This window comes from Strix uralensis, chromosome Z (assembly GCF_047716275.1).
Source record: "Strix uralensis isolate ZFMK-TIS-50842 chromosome Z, bStrUra1, whole genome shotgun sequence".
NCBI classification, from domain to species: domain Eukaryota; kingdom Metazoa; phylum Chordata; class Aves; order Strigiformes; family Strigidae; genus Strix; species Strix uralensis.
In genome coordinates, this window is record NC_134012.1 from 2592485 (window position 1) to 2612793 (window position 20309).

Here is a 20309-nt window from a genome sequence, read left to right on the forward strand (position 1 = left end):
AGACTTAAAAAATATTGTCCCTGCCTCTAAGCATTCGAAATCAGCATTGGTGTCGAGGTAAGTATTCTCATCAATATATGGTCATTCATAAACATTTGGTAACACAAATTCAAACATTTAATAACTTGCATGACAGTAACCAATCAAATGTGAACCAAAGCCAATGAATGAGCCACAGATTGAAAATGGTCCCATTTGTGGAAATTATGGAGATCTCTTCAAGAATCCCCTATTTCTCCAGTGTGTAACCAGCTTCAGCAGTGGCAATGGTAGATCCAGGTCTGAAAATGGAGTTAAGAATCTGTTCACCATTTGTGTGGATTTTCTCAAGGGCATTATTAATACTGCTCATCTTCCAAAGTACATTTCGTGACACAGTATGATTTATTTGGACTCTGAATCTTCACTTGGCACTTTTCCTGATGTGTCAAGTACCAGATTACCAGTAAGAAACATATTTTAGCAACATTTTCAACACATAAGTTACTGCATTTCTAATATGAATTGCCATTTTGATTGTATAAGACATGCAGACACGTGCAACTAGAAAAATATGAAATAAACAAAACCTGTAAAAGACACACTTTTCTAACAGGAAAGTAGAGGAATTAAAAAAAAAATTTAAAAATTCCCCTCTCCTGTCGTAGTTCATGTTGACATCTTTTCTTGCAAGCTCAGTAAGTATCTAGTTCAGTTTAGATTACTGACAGGGCAAAGGTTTGAACTCAACTTCAAAATATTTGTCAACTCTGACTGTCTACTCAGTAATGATCACAGACGTGTGAACCGATAACAGGGTGTTATCCAAGAATAGGTCCTGTACTAAGAATCACTAATTAAGGACTTGAAAAGTATTATGCTTTTTCTTTTTTCATTTATTAACTAAGGTTGTGTGATGTGGGAAACAACTTTTTCAAATCTTTTTAGAACTAATGAGCACATTTCAAGAGATTACTACCTTGTCCTCAACGTAACCAACTTCTCAACCACTGCTCCAAGGGAATCACATGAGTACTTGACCTCTGTAAGATTTTAAGAAGAAAAACAAACTTCATAAAACTTAATCACATTAGTTAAAGCTGTAAGGATGTTTTAATGCCCCTCCTAAGCCACCCAGTTCCATTACCTGAAACCCATCAACATAATCCTTCCTTAGGAAAAAAGGAATGAATCAAATTGAAAAGATTTGTAATTGAATTATCCTCAGTCTCGGGGCAATTAGAACCATTTTTTATTGGAACACCTAGATATAACCTTGACTGCTTCTAATTAGTCCATCAACTCAGATAATAAGAAAATGCAGGAACAATTTTACAGTGTTGTAAAAATTGAAATGAGTTCAATATTGTTGCATGTGTGTTATAGGAAGGCATAGTGAGAGAACACGAATCAATGGAGTGTAAAGCTGATACAAAACAAGTCCTTTAAGGACTGCTAGGGAGCTTTTGTTCCTATAAGTAAAGTTACACATTCACTGTTTTTATTATGTACTTCTTTTTGCAACTTACCATGTTTTATTTTCAGATCATGTTTCTTACGTCAGTAAATGGTTACAAAAATTATTATTGAAAAAGCTTAAAAATAATTTTGCAAAAGTTCTGAGTTATAAGCCTACTAAAAATAATATTTTTCTGTCATTTTTTTTACTGTCAGTTTTTATGGAACTTTCAATTTCACGTATGAGGGTCAAAGGCAAACGCAGCAGTAATACACAGCTCACTACAGCAGCACGTAAATGCAATAAGGTGTAATCCTGCATTTTCTGTTCCACCTTCTTATGTTTAGAAACTCAGAATTTCTCTTGCAGTTTTATTCTATTGCTTTCATATCAAAAAACCACATTGACTTCAGAAGGTGAGGTGCTATGGAATTAGATTTTCATGGGTTTGTTTCTGTATCTCTTGTTATTTGAGCGTGGGTGGTTATTTTCATGCTTTCTTGTGATTATAGTTCTAGAGTATGGGCAACTCTTCAAAAAGCAGATCTTCCATATCTTTGCATTTGCTCTGCTGTTAATTTAATGTAAAAAAAGGCTCTTGGACAGGAAAAAAAAATAGCTAGCTGTCACAGAGGAGTGGAACAGTATAATGCGTTGTCCCTAATGACAATGTGCATTTAAATGTGTTGAAACATATCTACTCCTTCAAATGAGGATTCTTACCCTGAGCATAAATGAAATTTTTATGGTGAAATTCAAACTTAAGCTTAACATTTTCACACAATCTTTTTAAAATTTATTTTAAGCTACTTAAAGTACGTACTTTCACAGTGGGAAACGACTCTGGAAGTTGTACTCCTACCTACCTTTTCCGTGGAGACCCATCTTGTCTGCTTTGTAACCATAATGTGCTATGGCCACAGTGGAACCCAGAACAGAAAAATGAGCTGTGAATTCTCAGTTCCACGGGGAATAAACACTGCAGCTTTACTTTTCAATGCAGCAAATTTCATCCTTTTCACTACACATCTTGCTGTGTGCAGTGTTTGGCCAGCTATTTGGGTTATATGATTGTTCAAACAATCAGCCTTTTTATTTTCACAGCGACATTTTTTTAGGTCAAACCTTTCAAATGTATCAAAATGACTTATAGACCTAAATCACACTATTGATCAGAATGAGCCTTCAAAGTTAGAAGTAGCTTACAGAATGTTACCTGTGCTCTCCTAGGTAACAGAAAAAAAGTTGAGTATGTGATGTTTGAGAAATGGGAAGTGTGCTGTATGGAGCATGATGAGTTTTTTCATCAGTGGAAAATAACTGTATTATAGAAATTTGTCAGAACTAATTAGCAATGCCACCTCTGCGCTACTTCTGATACTATCTAATACATGACATTTAGTATTTTGTGTCATGTGGAATAACCTTGAAAACCCTTAAAGGACCAAATAACTGAGAAAGAATTCAAATTATGATATCTTTTGAAAAGCCCCATGGTTATTGATTCAAATATAATGATTCAAGAAGCTTGACTTTTTTTTTTTTTTTTTTGTAATACTGCACTACTACACTGACTTCTCTATTGGATATCCATATTTCACAGGGACAAGATGGTAGGAATATATTGAGACTGTATGATCTATTGCTCTTTTCTTTGACCTTGGTGCAGTGGAACAATACATGAAAACTACCTTGTCCATATAGCATTTTTTAAACTTTGCCACAGGATAGGCTAATTTCTGTCAAAGTACATTTCAAACTTATTTATTTCCTTTATTTTGAAAATAATTGGTTGTTACAATGTAGTAACAAGTACCTAATGGAGAAAAATGATAGCTTGAAAAAGTAATTTGTGGGTCAGATTTATTTAGAAGTGATTTTTTTCTACTTAGATCTAAATATATATGCATAGATCTACTGTGGATATAAGATCTGCATTTCTTATATTAAAAATATGTCCAGTTTAATGAATAAAACACCAAGGAATTATTAAGATATATGTTCCACATTTTTGAGTAAATGAAGACTTTGCACTCAAGTCACATAGAAATTGGTATAGGTTTTCCTTTTGGTTCCTCATAAAAACAGTCATTTAGACAGCCAATGTGGTATTTATAAAACTACTTCAAAACCATTTCAGTGTAAGTTAGGGACCTAAAATCTTTTCCAGTCAGAGCCAAAAAACCATTACATTAGAGTGGTTTATACATTGGAAGTGTGTAAAATTTTGTGACTTTTCAGATTTTTACATAACATTTGGAAAGGAATTATAAATTAAATTTTAAACAATTCTACCTGAAAAAGGACAAGCAGACAAAGGCATAATTTAAAAATAGTGGGAAAAACAATTTTATGATCTCCTTTATGACTGTCTTTACTTTTGAACACAAACCACACTATTGTCTGTACAAGTAGTACTATGCATCTGCATTAACCACTATATCAGAAACCCAGTGGAAGTCGTTAAAGTCAGTATCTGTGGCAGCTGTATGCACAGTGATGAGGTATAGCTTGGAAAAAGAAGTAACAGCAGTCTGATGGAAAATACTGTGGGAATTTTGGCAGATGGAATGAAATGATCCAAACCTGAAAAATACTAAGTCATGATCCCCCAGTACCCATGTCTTTTTATTTTACACCCGTGTCTCATCAGCTGCTTCTTGGACATCAGCTGCTCTCAGCTCACACGCTACCCTTTGATGAGTAGCTCACTGAATCCGAAGAGCAGTAGGTCCTTTTAAGACCATTAATAATAAAACTTGTCTGTTATTAAAATCTTAATGTGGTAGGAGTCGTTCTATACAGTTGCAAGACAACAAGAGAGAAGCCATCAGCGTGGAGAAATTACACTCTCTAACTGGAGAAGCATTAATATGCTCTTTTTATGTTCCTCTGCTGACAGACCACAGCAAGGTGAAAATCCTTCACTGCTCTATCACCTTACAGTTGGGTTAGCTGTGGCATGGCATTAAGGAACAAACAAGACATGAGTTTCTGGGAAACTAGATTGAACATTTGGGTCAGTCACCCCCATGTACCTTGCAAACCCTTCAACTTTGCTTTTTCCATGAAGGGTTAGATGTTAATGACACTGAGCTTCATAACAGTGCAATTAAGTAATAATGATGGAGTAATATAGCAAGATAGATGAGTACAAAAATATATTAACATCTATCAAAAGAAAAAGGAGGGAGGCATGGATTTATGTGGATTCTTGAACCACTGGAAGGCTAGACATATGAGTTTAAAATGTGCCATGGCAGAGGCAAGGAAAATGCAAACTCTGAACTTTAACATATTCTTTCCTGTAATTTATTTACTAAAGCTAACAGGAAGCATTGCACCTGTCTGAATGAGGGAGGTGTTTTACGTACATAAATACGTTCTACAAAATATAGGAAATTAGTTAAAACCTGTTAGAGTTTATAAACTTAAAAACCTAAAAGTAAAGAACGTACCATAAATTATTAAACCAGAGGAACTGTGATTCTGGTTTGATGCAAGTTATCCAACGCTGACTACAGGTTTTACTTCCCCATGGAAATTTCACCCACTGTTACAATATCGGAATGTTTTACAAATACCAGTGTTTCTTTTCTGACGGTACTTCTGTGTAGTTACAGAGGCAGCCAGGCTTGTACCACCAAAGCTGTCCCCTAACCCCAAGTGCCATACTTAACCTACAGCTGTATTTTCAGAATCTACCCCTTTTATAGCATTTTATATACATGTATTCAAAACACAACTTCTACCTGTGTTTATTCAGAGAGGGAGAAGCTCAGCGACTTTGGAGGGTTTGCAGTTAACGGCCACCTTGGAAGCAGTGGTTTAATGACTTGCTCAGCATCACAGAAAAAGTATTTTGTAGTGGTAGATTCAACTCTGGAGCATGACAAACGACTTTCTCCTTCCTCGTGCATTTTCCAAACAGTACACATAATACCAGAGACCCTAGGACGTGTGCATGTATGTGCAGAGGGAGGCTTTCTGTCACCAGATAACATCTCCTTTTTCTCCTTCCCTGTCTGGGACACTGAGACGACCTCATTCTCGGAAGGAATAAATGCAAAGCAATCTTGTTTTTCCTTGGTAGGCGCCACTGTTGCAGATACAGTTTTCAAAGGATTTGGCTGCCCTTCTTACCAGTAGTTTCCTGAGCATGTGCATCCTCATTTTTTGGATGCAAAATGTCTTGAGCTGCTGCTGGAGGATTTTCGTAATGGAAACAGGAGACGTCTCTCTGATTTCAGGATAGTTCTCAAATATGCTTCGAATTGTTTACTCAAAAAATGAAGGACATATCTTCCTAATGCAATGTTTATCTACTGACAAACCATCACATTTTTTCGTTGTTGATCTTGGAAACTGCTAAATAATCTAACTGAAATTTTAAAAGTATTTATTATGAGACCTGAACCACACAGTTTTCCTCTCTGCTGGTTCAGGTTGGACAAGCTGATATGAAGCTGAAAATCAGGCCTTAGAATGACAAATATTTCTTTGGCTTTTGAATGATTCTGGAAGCCACAAAGAAGTGGCTTTTTCCTAACCATTCATTTTTTGTTATTTGACCTAAAGCCTATGAAGGATTCCATAATGAATACAGACTTATTTCCTTATGCCCCAATTCTTTATGGATCCCATGCCAGTAACTCGGCACTTTCTCCTCTCTGGGACAAATGGCAAGGGAGGGCATCTGCTCTACCTTTCCTTTGCAGAAGCACAGGACATCTGAGAGCAGAACAGGTTTCCTCCCCGCTACTTTGCTTGAATAGGTTGCAGAGACAAATAAACACAGTTTTTATGCCATCCTATTTGCCTGAGCTCCCACCAAACATCTGCTGCAAGGTCAACAACTGCTTGGCTTTTAAAAGCTAGACTGAAAGTACACCAATGGTCACAAAAAAATATGCCAAGATGTTTTGCCAATACCTCAAAATCCCTAACTGGACATTAAAATGTAGTAAGTGAATTCATTAGAAGTCAAGTGCACTGGTCATTACTCTGGAAGAAAAGGAATCATTTTATCTTTCAGTTGTAGGTCACACAGATAAATTTTTGCTTTTTAATGTAGTGCTTAAAATCTCCTGTCTTTGATGAGATGTTATAAATGTCAGTTTTCTCCATTTTCCTCTCTGTATTATGGTACTTTTTTATTTGTTTAAAGAAAAAAAAATGGAAGAAAAGAAAGAAAAAACCAAGAGCACCTCAGAAAGCAAACTCTTATTTCAGGAGTTAGACAAGGAAGAGATACACATAAATCTGTATAACCAGGAGAGATAAGAAGATCATAAAAAAGTCAATACACATCATAACCCTGAACACCTAACATGGAGATATGGGACAGTTACAGATTATTACAGCATAAATGGCATTAAAGTCTGTGACAAATCTATGCTAAATCTCAAATTATACTTCACACAGTAACCTTTCTCCTTCTAAAAAGAATAAAAACAAACTGCGAACAAACTGTGAAGGCTTAACTTTAGTCCTGATTTTCTTTCATTAAAATACAGAATAGTTCAGAGTCAAACACTATGTGATGTGATTTACTTTGCTTTTATGAAAGGCATTATAGAAATTTCCTATAGAAATGTCACTTTATTGTATCTTACTGTATTTAAGAATTAACTACTGTAGTACAGCCACAAGAGATGAATATATGTACTGATGTGATCAACCCCATCAATTACTACTCACCAGCAGTTAATGCAAAGCACTCTTGAGAAAAGAGACTCGAAGACAAAGGAATAAACACATTATTTAAAAAGGGGTTGCACTTAATACTAGAATTTTTTTTTCCATTCTCAGAGAACCTTATACTACAGTATTTTCTTTTTAATAATAACAGCCTTTCATTTAAATGATGCAATCAGTATGCCACAAGCGGTTTCTTTCTTTGGTAGGAGGAGTTAGCAGCTCCAACATTCAATTGACCTGTTTCCAAATAATCTACAGGAAAAAATGAAGATTAAGTCCTCTAACAAGAGCAGTTTTCACAGTCTAGCATACAAAGAGAAGGATTCGGTAAAAAGATGAGAGGGCAAGCCGCATTGTGCTGGCTCACTTAAATCTTATTTCCAATTCACTAAATGTGTTATTTGACTTGGCAAGTGAGCTGGTATGTGTATTAGATCAGCAGGGAGCCTAATCAAGGAGATGCCAAGTTTGCTGCAGCCCCTCTGTGCAGCATTAGCCTCAACTAGTGACCTTAAGCAAAGTGGGTGGTTGAACCCAAAAGAGAATAGCATTAACTTTTGCTTGAAGTTCAGCTTGATTTGAAGTCTCCCTTTGTGCGTTATTCCAAAAAAAATGCAAAAAGCATTCAACAGAACTGAATCTAGTCTGCTCAGCACCATCTTCACATGCAAGGCTTTATAGAAGCCTGCCTCCATTAATGCTGACACATGCAAAAGAAATGAAAAGCATTAACTCAGCTAAGGCACTTGATTTTGCAGCTGCAGAACAATTCACTTTGTAACCCAGTAACTTGAAGTTGTGGGTTTTTTTCATCCAGATAAACTGCTAATTTGTTAATTGCCACAAGAAGTATTTTCAAATATTAAAAATTTCTCAAATAACAACATAAAGCATACAAAATGGTTTATACCCTCATTTTGCTAGCCATTTGGTGTACACAATTTTTTTTTTACATTTTCTGCATTTACAGATCCGGAGAGAATAGTGTAAGCCTTCCCTTTCAAGTTTTTCTGAACTATATTATATTTAGTGCTTACAGCTTTTAAAAAAACTTATTCCAAATAAAGACATATTTTTGCCTTAGAAATATTTAACAGAAAAAGATTTTTTAAACATTGTAAGAAGTAAGTTTTTTGTAGATTTAGGATTTGGATGCTTTGGTCTTCCTGTAATTTCTCACTCTAATTTTAGTTTGTTGCTGTACTTGTAAGCTGTTGTTCATTACTTCTGTTTCCAGTAACATCAAAGTTTATGTAAACACCCTTTAAAATAATGTTTCTATCATTCTTTTCCCAGGTGTAGCCTTTCTCCGCAATGCTCTTTTAGGTTGAAGATGTGGCTCAGAGAAATTATTATCAAAGTGTGTGCTATAAATAATGTTAGTAGACGCCTCTTATAAATTTTCAAAGTTTTCACTATTTTCCCATTCTTATTTTTACTGTTTCCAGGCTTTTAAGCTAAGTAGCAGAATCAGTTTAATATCTGATTCTCCATCAAGGGAGTTTTTCTATATCTACCAAAAATCAGTTATTCAATTATCCTCTATTCCCCAGTATTTTTATATAGAGACATATATATATATACTGCATGTATAAATTCTTTCTCTCTTTGTTCTAGAAAAAAGATTTCTTTAGCTTCCCAATCCAAATGAAGCAAGAGATCTGCAGGAAAAAAAAAAAAACAACTTTTTTTCAAAGGCTGAAATATCTTCCAACTTCTTGTGTACAGCTCTGTCCCCGTTGTGTAACGGAGCTGCAGTTCACGTTTCACTTTGTCTGTGCCCTGTGTATGTCCTGCTCCTTGCTCTCTCCCAGTCAGGGATATGATGTGAAGGACAGTAACATCACATTCAGATTGTTATTCCTCTATTGAATTGCACCAGTTTTTAGTGTCCAAGATTACTCCATAGCCACAACCGACAAAACTAGATTTGTTGTGTAGAAAGCACCCTTGGGGAAGTATATACATAAGGTCTCCGGCTCAACAACAAATAACAGGTTAAGTAGGCTTTTAATCTAGACAGATATAAAATGTCATCTGTTTTCCTAATAGAGTATAATGGCTTCTCTCATTGTGTAATGAACAGTCAGAAAAAAAAAAAAAAAATCCAGTATTTCCCGTACATGCAGTAGCAGCTTATCAGAAACAATTACTAATAAATAAAAACAAATTATGCATCAAACAAATGACTTCAAGGATCTCAGAGAACTTCCCAAACTTCCACTTACCTCAGATGCTCTGTAAAAGAAACTCTAATTTCTTGATAAAATGAGTGATAGGAAAACTAAATGACTTTTGGCTAAAGACTTTAAGTGGGTAGACCATGCGAGCCTCCCTTTGTTTGGTTTATTCGCCACAATGGATATGAGAATTGACAGTCCTGTGATGACTTAGCAGGAATGTAGCAGTTATGCCATACTTGGAAGATAATTATATAAAAGATGTTATACAGGCAAAAAATAATGATGACAAGACCAGGATCCAGGAGTGTACCGAAGGCTCTTGCTGGTCATGCTTTCTTCAGCCTCATATCACTCATCTTTGCCCAAACCCCACAATGCCTTAAACCCACCTCTTTTAGGATTGTGTACCGTATCACAGGAACGTAAAAGAGAAAAAGATAGAAAACGATCTGTGCGTAACATATGCATGTAAATCTCTAATTTATGATTAATTTCTACAGCTGACTTACAAATCCCCAGGAAGTAAAGTCTGTAACAAAAGTGATAACCCAGTCTGACCCACAGCAGCGTTACTGGGCGCCACCGACATATCAGAGACTGTGGTATAAAGGAGAGCCATATAAAGAGGGTAAAATGAGGGGTTAAAAGTCACACCAAACATACTGGAAAGGCCTGCAGGCTCCTCAACCTTTATTCTTTAATTGGGAGGAGAAGAGTTTTTACTAAAGACTAAGTCTACAATGTAGGCCGGCAGCCCAACTGGGCAATACCCTTGATTTGCGCAGTTCGCAGCAGTTCTCTTCTAAAGTCTTCATACAGACCTTTTTTTCAAACGTAGGAAACATTTTTAAAAGTGAAAAGGTATTTTACTAATTTTTTTTAATGAAACCTTTACTGCCAGAAATACTTGAAGTTGGTAATCATTTGCAGACTCCTTTCCCCTTCCTCACTGCAGGACTGAGGGCAGTAGCACAGCTGGCTGTCAGCTCAGCCCTTATTACCAACACCAATTATTGGTTAAAAAAGCCTACTATTAGTATCTGGCTACATTTCTTCACACAAGACGTTAGGAAAAAGAAAGTCAAACCCTAACCTTGTGATAGTAAATGTGCCTGTTTTTATATTTTATCGCAAACCTTCAAATAAGAGGAAGTCCATTTTATCTTTGGTTCTCATTTAGGGGCAGAGGTTTTTTTTTTTTAAAAAAAAAGTATTGTAAAAAAATCCCTCCTGTCATGTGATCTTCCTGGCAGGTATCACACTTTGGAGAAAAATCCATGACAAAGACATCAGCAAGAAAACTGAGTGCAGTAACTGAAAAACATCTGTAATTCTGGATCTCTTCACAAGGAATAAGTTTAATAAAATCAAAGCCTTTTAAATGAAGTCAAAATTTATTTTCCACCCAGCAAACACTTGAGTTAAAACTGAATATAAACATTAAAATACATAATCAGCGTTGGCCAAAGATATGTCCTGAAACATAGCAGGAACTGCCATTTGAGAGAAACAATAAACAGATTTATTTAATGAATCCAATACTGCATTTAGATGGGAAAAGAGCTTGGATAATTTTTATATTAGTAACTGCATTTTTTATTATATGGCAGATTTTCTTAAGAAGACAGTACGTACTGAAAATTACCAGTGGAGATCCTTTATTAAGTCTATTTAGAACAGGTAGTATGGGCAGTGTGTTAAACACCACTGCAGCGTAACTTATCGTGTGGTTACAAACATTATAGGTGCCAAGGCAGATAATAAGCTATCAGGCTTTAGGTTCTGCTCCAGTCATGGGAAAGGTCAGGAGACATTTTTTTGTTTCTCATGTGCAGTTACTCAAGTGAATGTAGCAGGAAGAGAGGAAAGCGGTAATGCACATCTCTAGGTCTTGAGGCTTCATTTGCGATTTGCAGCAACAAAAAGAAGCAGATTTCACTAAGAAGAAGCAATACCAACCCTACCTGAAATAATGATCTTCTTTTTAGCAGGAACATCCCTCTTCCAAAACTATGAGAAGACACTGTGTGAGGTCAGTGGGATTTTTGTTATATAAAGAAGTCATAAAGAGGTTTTGGGTAGAGATCTGAATCTGTCAATGTGTCCATGCATGTCAATATTTTTATCACAATCTGCCAAACTTTGGTGCTAAGAGTCACTTAATCTATCCACAGAGAAAAATATGTCTTGGAGAAGTGTGCCACATCCTCTAAATACAGAAGTAAATACAGAATATTACCAAAGTGAAAATGGAAATGTTATCTATATTCCAAGCAAATTACTCTGACCTGCTATAGGATTAATTTTGCCTGTGTTTAAATTGCTTATTCTAGTTTCTTAGCTGCTGAAGAGAGATAGGCACCTCTAGGTGCATAGCAGAGTTACTGTCTTCAAGGGCTGGTTTCTCTCTGCTTTTGACTAAAGAACTGAGGTCACCAGCTGAGGTCAAAGGCCTAACTCTTGGCTCACGTTCCGTAAGACGAAGTCCAGCTGTACAGTCTCACAGTTCCTTACAAAGTCACATGCCAACACAGACCTTCCATGTCTTGCTCATCTCCAAAGACTTGACTTTCTTTTGGATTTTTTTTTTTTTTTGAGTTGGAGATTACTTCAGTGTTTACAAAAAGCAGCTAGAGTTTTCCTTGTTAAAAATAAAAAGAAGTCCTTTTCATGTATATTGTCACCTTAACAGCCCCAGATGGACAATTTTCAACAACTTTATACTCTTTGGCCTTCCATAGTCTCTTCTACAGATTTCTATCCAGGAAAAAAAAAAGACAATCTGCTGCAAGGATTAAGTACATTTTATCAAAAATTAATAGCATGTTGATAAAAATGTAGATCTACATTCTGAAGTATTTGTACATGTGGAAATAAATGTTCAGAAGAAGCTGTGAAATTCTTTTATTGGAATTCTCCTTATTTTATCCTAGCCTTTGGTCCAGAACAGTCATGAAATTTGGGACTGTTGGGTAATACTTACACAAAAGCTGTAAGGCTTACATGAACAAGGTTATTTCTTGAAAATATCCAGGGTTATTGCTACAAAAATGTTATTCTTTAAATAATGAATATGTTGACCATTTAAATTGACAGTACCTGTCATACTTCATCAAAGACAAGTTAGCATAGTTAAGGTCACCAAAAGGAAACTATTAAAACATAAATGTTTTCATTTCTTGTGATCTGGTACTTTTCCTACAGCACTACATATCACTTTCGAATTGACTAATTAAGGGTGATGCTTTCCTTCTACGCTGGGTCTAAAATGCAATCATTTGCCTGCCGTGTTTTTCTGTTCATTACGTACACACAGGGAATCAATTGATTTGTAATAAAAACATCCATTAATTAATAATTAAACCAATAGCAATCTCCTTTATAAAATTATTTGCTCGATTTATTTGAAAGAAAACTTGAAACTCTGTAAACATAAACAATGTCTATGCAAATTCCTTCCATGTTTGGCCCTGATTAATCCAGGCCCAGTTCCTGAAATCTGCCATATGCAGATGAACCGCTTTGCCTTAAGCAGTCTTCCATCTGTACTCCTCCCAGGATTAGTTCATAAGATATGCAAGCCTCCACCTTTTCCCTTCCAGTTGCTATTTTTAAATAACCAAATTCTTAGTTCATTTTAAAGTATAACAGTCTGAGGATGCATATAGGTTCAACCGACAGACATTAATTTAAATTTATTTGGCCATAAAACTATGGTTCTGTTTGTATCAGTGTAAATCTACCTCAGCTTACTTTCTCCTCTATCAAGTGATTTGTGTTTTACTTTGAGAAATAAAGTTTGGTTTGTGAACTAGTTAGCAACTTTCCCCATACTCCCTTCTTTTTTAGAAGAAAGAAGTCAGTAAACAGAAAATACTATCTCTTCATAAATTCAGATCATAAAGTAATTTCTAATAAGAAGTTCAAAAGAGGTTAGAAAATATGAATCCATTTTTGGAGTTTGGGGCATCAGCTCATTAAGGGTAATATTGCAAGCTTCCAGTTTGAAAAAGGCACTGACTCAAATTTGTAATGATTTCACTTTCAAATTTCTTTTATCTCAGCTGCTGCTACTTCAACAAATACAAGTGCTTCAGATATAATAGGCAGACTAATGAGCATTGCAGCTGATTACTAAAATATTGTAATACTTCCCAAGGCATAATGACATCTTTTTCAAAATTAAGAAAACAGAATTCTTTTCTTTACTGCTATAGTGTATGACCTCAACCTAAACTACAAATCCAACTTTTCCCAGTACTGTTGAAGCAAGCAGTGTCCCACTAGGACTAATTTTGTTTTAGGAAAGTTTCTACTTTGCTTTGGTCAGTGTGTTCACTATGGTTGTAGTGACTTTAAAGCCCATCATGTGCTTTCACAAATCTTGAAGTCCATGTGTTTTATTTTGATAGTCCTTATACATGATTATTTTTCATTCACCACATTTGTAGTTTGGGATTCAGAAGACAAAAGTAATTTAAATGTTATGTTTCAAAAGGAGAGAGAAAACTGCAAAGAAGCTCTAAAATCTCTTCCCAGGAGACACAGCACCACCTCTCAGCACAGCCTTTGTAGAAGACATCTGTAAAAATACTCCAAAACCACATCTTTCAAAGTTTATTTCTGCAGGATGGGCTGATAACCAGGATGGGACAAGGGAAGGATATTGTGAAGGGATCCTCATATTCCATGGCACAAATTTTTTGAGTTATGGGTTTTATGTTAAGCAACCTTGAGAGACAACAAGGCTAGGCCAAAGAAGGAAAGAAGCTATTGAAAGACACCTTTGCCTCCCTTCTCCCCATTCTGCATGTTCTGTGCTATGCATTCAAACCACCCTACAGATTCTTCCTTGAAAATCAAAATGGGAATAGTAATTATCTTGCCATCTTCAGTGAAATGTAACCAATGATATTTTCCTAAGATTAGAAATCAGAGTTCAAATTTCGTGACAGTTTTTGTTCCAAGGATTTATCCTAGAAGTGCAAGTTTGGTAAAATGCATTCTAATATCTATCAGGGTTTATTCAGTAAGGAATCTGGACACATGCTTAAGACTGGATGAAGATTTTAAAGAAATATCTCTTAAAGAAATGCAGCTGCAGTGAGTGTACAGTATTGAATATTCAAAAAACTGTAACTACCCGACATAAACAAATCTAAATTGTTTCATAATATGTTTAAAAAAAAAAAAAAAACCAAACCAAAGAAAAACCCCCAGTAAATGCTCAATATGACCCACAATATGAGACATCTGTGGTCCTCAACAGCAGAGAGCAACTAGCAGCATCTCAAGGGCCTCGTCATGTAATTCAGAGATTTCTTTTTTGGCTCCCTTTCATTCTGGGTTTGAAGACAGATTGCTTTACAAGGTACATCAGCCTGCAGGGAATAGCAATTTCCGTTTTCCTCTGCAACAAAACAAATGTAACTTTTAAAACTGTTTATCTTTGATCAAAAATATATTACTTAGCACACTAAGTAAACAGCTCTATGATTTGTCATTGAAATTATTGCTTCCTGTGGCTATTTTTAGTGTTTTTACATTTGCTGGGCACTTGGTAACAAGAGCTGATATCCTTGCCATTTGTTTTTTATTTTTGTAATGATCTTAGAAAAAAACATTTTGAAATATGAGCTGTTCTTTAAAGTAATGGATAAACTACCATGCTGCCAGGAATTATAGGCAACTTCCTCACTAAATAATCATGGGAACACAAGCAACAACCACAACCCACACACATAATGCATGAAACCATACGGAACACATATATTACATTTCTGTGGTAACACATTCACCCAGGAAGTCCAAGGCAGTGATCAGAGTATTACAAAAATCTCAACAAACCCCCACACACCTCTGTCTCACCCCACCAACCACAGACCCAAACATTTTTAGAGAAAAGAGTTTTAGAAGCGGGTTTGTAAAATCAAAGTATGTCTTTTTATTAGACTCTTAAGACCATTTCTCTGTGATTTTCTGATTTACCAAATAGACTGCAGATGTAGTTTGCAATGCACTCTGTTACTACAACTCATCTTCACATTTTGTTCTCCACATTGTGTAAGGCCATGGTGTAACACTTGTCTCTTCGGAGCTATCACTTTGTGTTATGGTTCCTTATATTTTCTTGCCATTTTTTCTCTTTGGCTTTCATTTTCCGAAGATGTCATCATCTGAAGTCTGCTGTGACATTATGAATCAGCATGCTACTGTTTATTGATCACAAGCTCTAAGCCAGCTATCCCCTTTCCCTTCAATTCTATGCAAAACAATGTCTTTGATCTACTGCTTGTCCTTTCAGGTCACAAAGAACATTTTTTGTCTTCTTCATTTGGCTCTGAAGCAATTTAAAACTTGTGTCTTTGATTTCTTTACTGTTTAACAAATTCACCTTTTGCTGCAGGGAGGCATAAATTAGGACACCCCAATACATTGCAATTTATCAAATTCTTAATATTTTTATCTGTTAGAAATGGAAGAAAGGAAAGTGTGATTATGATTTCTATCTGTACCCCAGAAAATTTTTGCCTGATTCTTGGAGGATATTGACCCAACCTAGAAATTCTTTCCTTTATTCCCTCATTTTAACTCTTCCTTGAAACGCTTCTGACAAGTCCTAATCATACCCTAAACACACCTTTTTTTATCCTGTTACTCTACTCTATACCCACAGAGATTCCTTGTGACTCATCTTCTGTCGTAATTTAGAGGAAAGATTACCATTATTTGGAAAGTAGCAACACTATTTCTTAACACCATCTACTCTCTTCCCTCTGATATTATGAATGTGCTATCTACACTGTACTCTAAGGTCTTCATAAAGTGTCACAGCACTAGGTAACACACAGAAGTTAAAGCACAGTCATTTATAGCTGCAGAATAACTTCATCTCATTTAAAACTGGATTTCACTCTTGAGACCTTGTCCCTCCACTTCTGTTAAAGACTATGGATGTTCTGCAGATAAGCTACAGTCTAGACCCGTGTTTTTGCTGTCTATCAAATTCCTGACTGAATTTATACACATTTAAAGTGTGCTCTTGATCCAAGATGAAAATTTGTTACAATTATAAAAACCAGTTTAAATTCTGGAATTCAATATAATTTGGTTTCTTTAGAAAAAACAATATTGGGAATCTCTGGAGATCTTGGATCACCTAATTTTTCTCAAAAACCCAACATCCTAAACATCCCTAAAAATGAAGAATATATTTTTATTTTTACAGTAATTATTAGGGGATGCTGGCATTCTCTATAAATTCAGCTGCAACATTACCTTGAGAAATGCATATAAGCAGGCTCTTCTGGGGGAATCCCAAGCTCAGCTAACTGCAAGCATCCATTCAGCTGTTCTGGATTAACTAGTTTTGCATCAGAGATGTAAGGTTCTGAAAATATGAAGGAGTCCTGTTTTTCCCACCTTTTCTTCCCAAAAACAATCCTTAAATGTCTGCCCAGGGCAAGAGAACTTCTAATGGCAGATCTCAGTCATGAAAACTTGTGATTATTGGGCATTTAGGGTTTTTTTCTTTTACAGATATATATGGACCAGGAAATTTCTGAAATTCAGAGATTATGAAAGAAGTTATCTCACAATAAGTCTGCTAAGTACTTATTCTTGTAATTGATCCATTAATACAGGCCGGTCTTTTGAATGGCAAAAAGTATGGGTCAATCAGAAGTACATCTACAAAGCAGGGTCTTTATTTCCAAAGGGTAAGTACAACACTGTATAATTTCCTTTGTTCGTGGATTTCTCCCATATAAATTTTTGTGCAGTCAAATTCTGTTAGAATCTGAGGATGCAAAAGTGATGGCAAAATTTAATGTGATAGCCATCTAATGAAGACTGCTCTTTAGAATTTAAAACATAAGTAAAAAATACATTAACAATACCGATATCAGTTGCCCATGGACAATGATGATAATAATGATATGACCCAATGGAATATTAAATAAAAGACTCAGGGAATAGCTCACGCCCTACACTACCTATCTATGTATTGTTTGATCCTACTTCTTCTCTCAAGTGTGTTCAATAAGGTTTAGAAAATTTTCCAAGTCAAAACCTGGAGGAGAGAAATTGTAGTTTAGGCTTAAAATCAAATGTAGTTTAGACTTAAAATATATAATCCTGGTTACCTTATGCAGGGTGTTCATACAGACACCACATAAACCCATGCATACACACGCATACATATGAACAAAACTACATGGAAAATCTTTTGAACTTTGTAGAAGAAGCAGCTGTGCACTTGCAGTTGTCAAAGTCCCCAGCTGTGCCTTCTGTGTAAGATCATGCAATGCTGTCTCCAGATTGTCAGGAGAACGTATTAATTTTGCACCATTTTCTGTTCCCTTTACACTCTTTGTCATGAAAATGAGCATGTATAATGAAGAGAACATGAGAGGCATTAACATTCGGTGATAACTCACTTCACTGTCAAAAATAGTGGTCACACAATGGGAAGTGGCATGTTTATCCAGTCTCAAGGCCAACATAGACATGAAGACTTAAAAATGACATGGCACTTCTATATTGCATTTCTTTTGAAAGGATTGTATCATATGCAGATGCAAAACCAATATTATGATTGACAACAAAACAAAAAATATTTTTAGCAAATTGCCAATGTTACAAAATGAATTCCAAATTTCCTTCTTTTTTTTTTTTTTTTTTTTTTTTTCCCCCAAAATTCAGGAGATATAAAATATTTTTGTCTTGAAATAACCTTGTCCATGTACCACTGCCAGAATCATTGAAGGAACCTTTGTGGCTAGAATACAAACCTCCTTGAAAACTAATTTCAAATCCGTTCATGACAAATGACTTCTAGCCCAGTATTTGAAAGACACCCCTTTTTGTTGTTTCTGAAACCCAGTCTTCTGTGTGCCATCCTCTAACCCACAGGATATTTTGCAGCTAGACACTAGGGAATGGAATGAAAAGAAAATGCTGAGCAATGCAAACACTAACATTATTTGGCCATCTGAATTCAGCTAAATAATTTTCAGCTGATTTTGTATGGTTGAACATGTAAATCACCCATACTGATTGCTGCCAACTGCTGCAGTAGCAGCTGCTCTGCCTGGCCTCCAGACCAGCTCATTCTCCTCTTCCCAAGCCCAACAAGTCAGAGGGGTAGAAGTTTCCTCCAACAGTTGGCAACCACCCTCTGACCTCCTGAGGAGCCAAAATACAAACCGAAAGTGCCAATGATGTAACTGCATCATGCAGATAGGAAACAGAACATCATTTTCCCTTAATGCTGCACAGAAAAAAAAAAAAAAAAAAGAGAAAAAATAAAAACCCAACACACCTTTTTCTGCAAGATCTATTCCCAGCATTGCTTGCAATAGGCTCCAGACTCTCCTCATTCTTCTGGATCTAACTCAGGATTTTGTGTAAGAAGAGATGATCTGATAGCTCTCTACTGCTTAATCTGTCCCCAGATCTTCAAGGATAGATTAGTGGCTTGCTCTCCATTCACAAGATGGCCGTGAGGGCAGCTTAACCACCCTGCTTCTGCAGGTTAAGATTATAGGAAAATAAGGCACTTTATCTATCATGCAGCAGTAGGAATAAAAAAATCCTATAATAGTAAAACAGGGATGCCCTCAAGGCTTGGGCTGGGAGAGAATTCAATCCCAAATAAGCTCGAAGAAATCAAATATGTATTTCTTCACAGTCTCTATGCTCCTGGGCAGAGAATCAGTGATTTCCCAGTTATATTAACAGAGTTGCAAATGCCCACATCCTACATGTGTCTCCCTACTTTGATGATATCGTGTCCTACTGATCCTCCCCATCTCTTTGTCTGGAAATGCAAGGCAAAAGGTGAAAAGCAATGTTGAGAAGGATCTCCATCAGACCCAATGCCTGCCTCAGAAGTGTACAACATGTAACATTTTCATATGATGACAAAATGCCAAACCCCTTAGAAAGGACAAGAATTCCAGTAAAACAATGTCTATCTTCTGGTAGACACACTGTTAACATCATTGCTCACACAACAAATGGGTTTTCTCAACAGCTTCTAGAAAATCTCTCTCATGATCCTCAACTTGATTAGCTTTCCCTAGATGACCATTGTGCTTCCCCCACAGTCTTTTGAAATGCTATTCTAGGAAGTTTGAAGTTACTCTGAAAAAGAAGAAAATTAGTTTCTTCCTTGGTTTGCATTTAGTCCCATCTAAAGCCCTGATCCTTCACAACAACCCTGTGTGCATACTGCAGTGTGTGCAACAGTATTTTGGGTTTTTTTGGCAGATGTGCAGTATTTAAGTTCAGACCAAACAGAAGAGCATCAGGAAAGGAGATCTTTTCATTCCCACCTCCTGGGTGGAAGTAACACAAATCATTTGTGCCATAGAAACGAAGATATTTGCAACAACCTTCCTGTACCTGGAAGTCTAAAAGAACAAATATTACAGGATGTCAGCTTAGTCCTCTGCAATATTATTTTTTTTATGCAGCTGAACAGAGTGAATCACCAGATGACTCAACCTCCAAAACACCATGATAACAGTAAATAAATAAATAAAGCCCTTTCCTCACACCAAGAAATCGCACGCATACACACATCCTTACTGAAAAACCTGATTGAGAGCAATTTGAAAAGAAATAAACGTAATTTGAATTTTTTAAAAAACTCATCAGCCCTGCTATAGTTCCCATGAATAGACTGATCTGATTTGTTAAATCTCTTTAACCTTCAAAGATGATTAGGGAGTCATTTTTGTTGTTGTTTTTGCTGTTGCACAAATGGATGGATACATTTCCCAGCAAGTTTTGGAGACAGGCTGGTAGTAGGTACAATTAATTCAGCACATATCATTTACTGCATCCTCGCTTCTTTCACAGAAATCCTTGCCAACTGATCCCAGGCAGAAGATTGGCTTTGGTTCTGCAAGCAGCTGCTCATCTTCCCACTTTGCTGGAGGTAAGTTGTCACAGTAAAGCAGCTGCTAAAAGAGTGGGAGGGA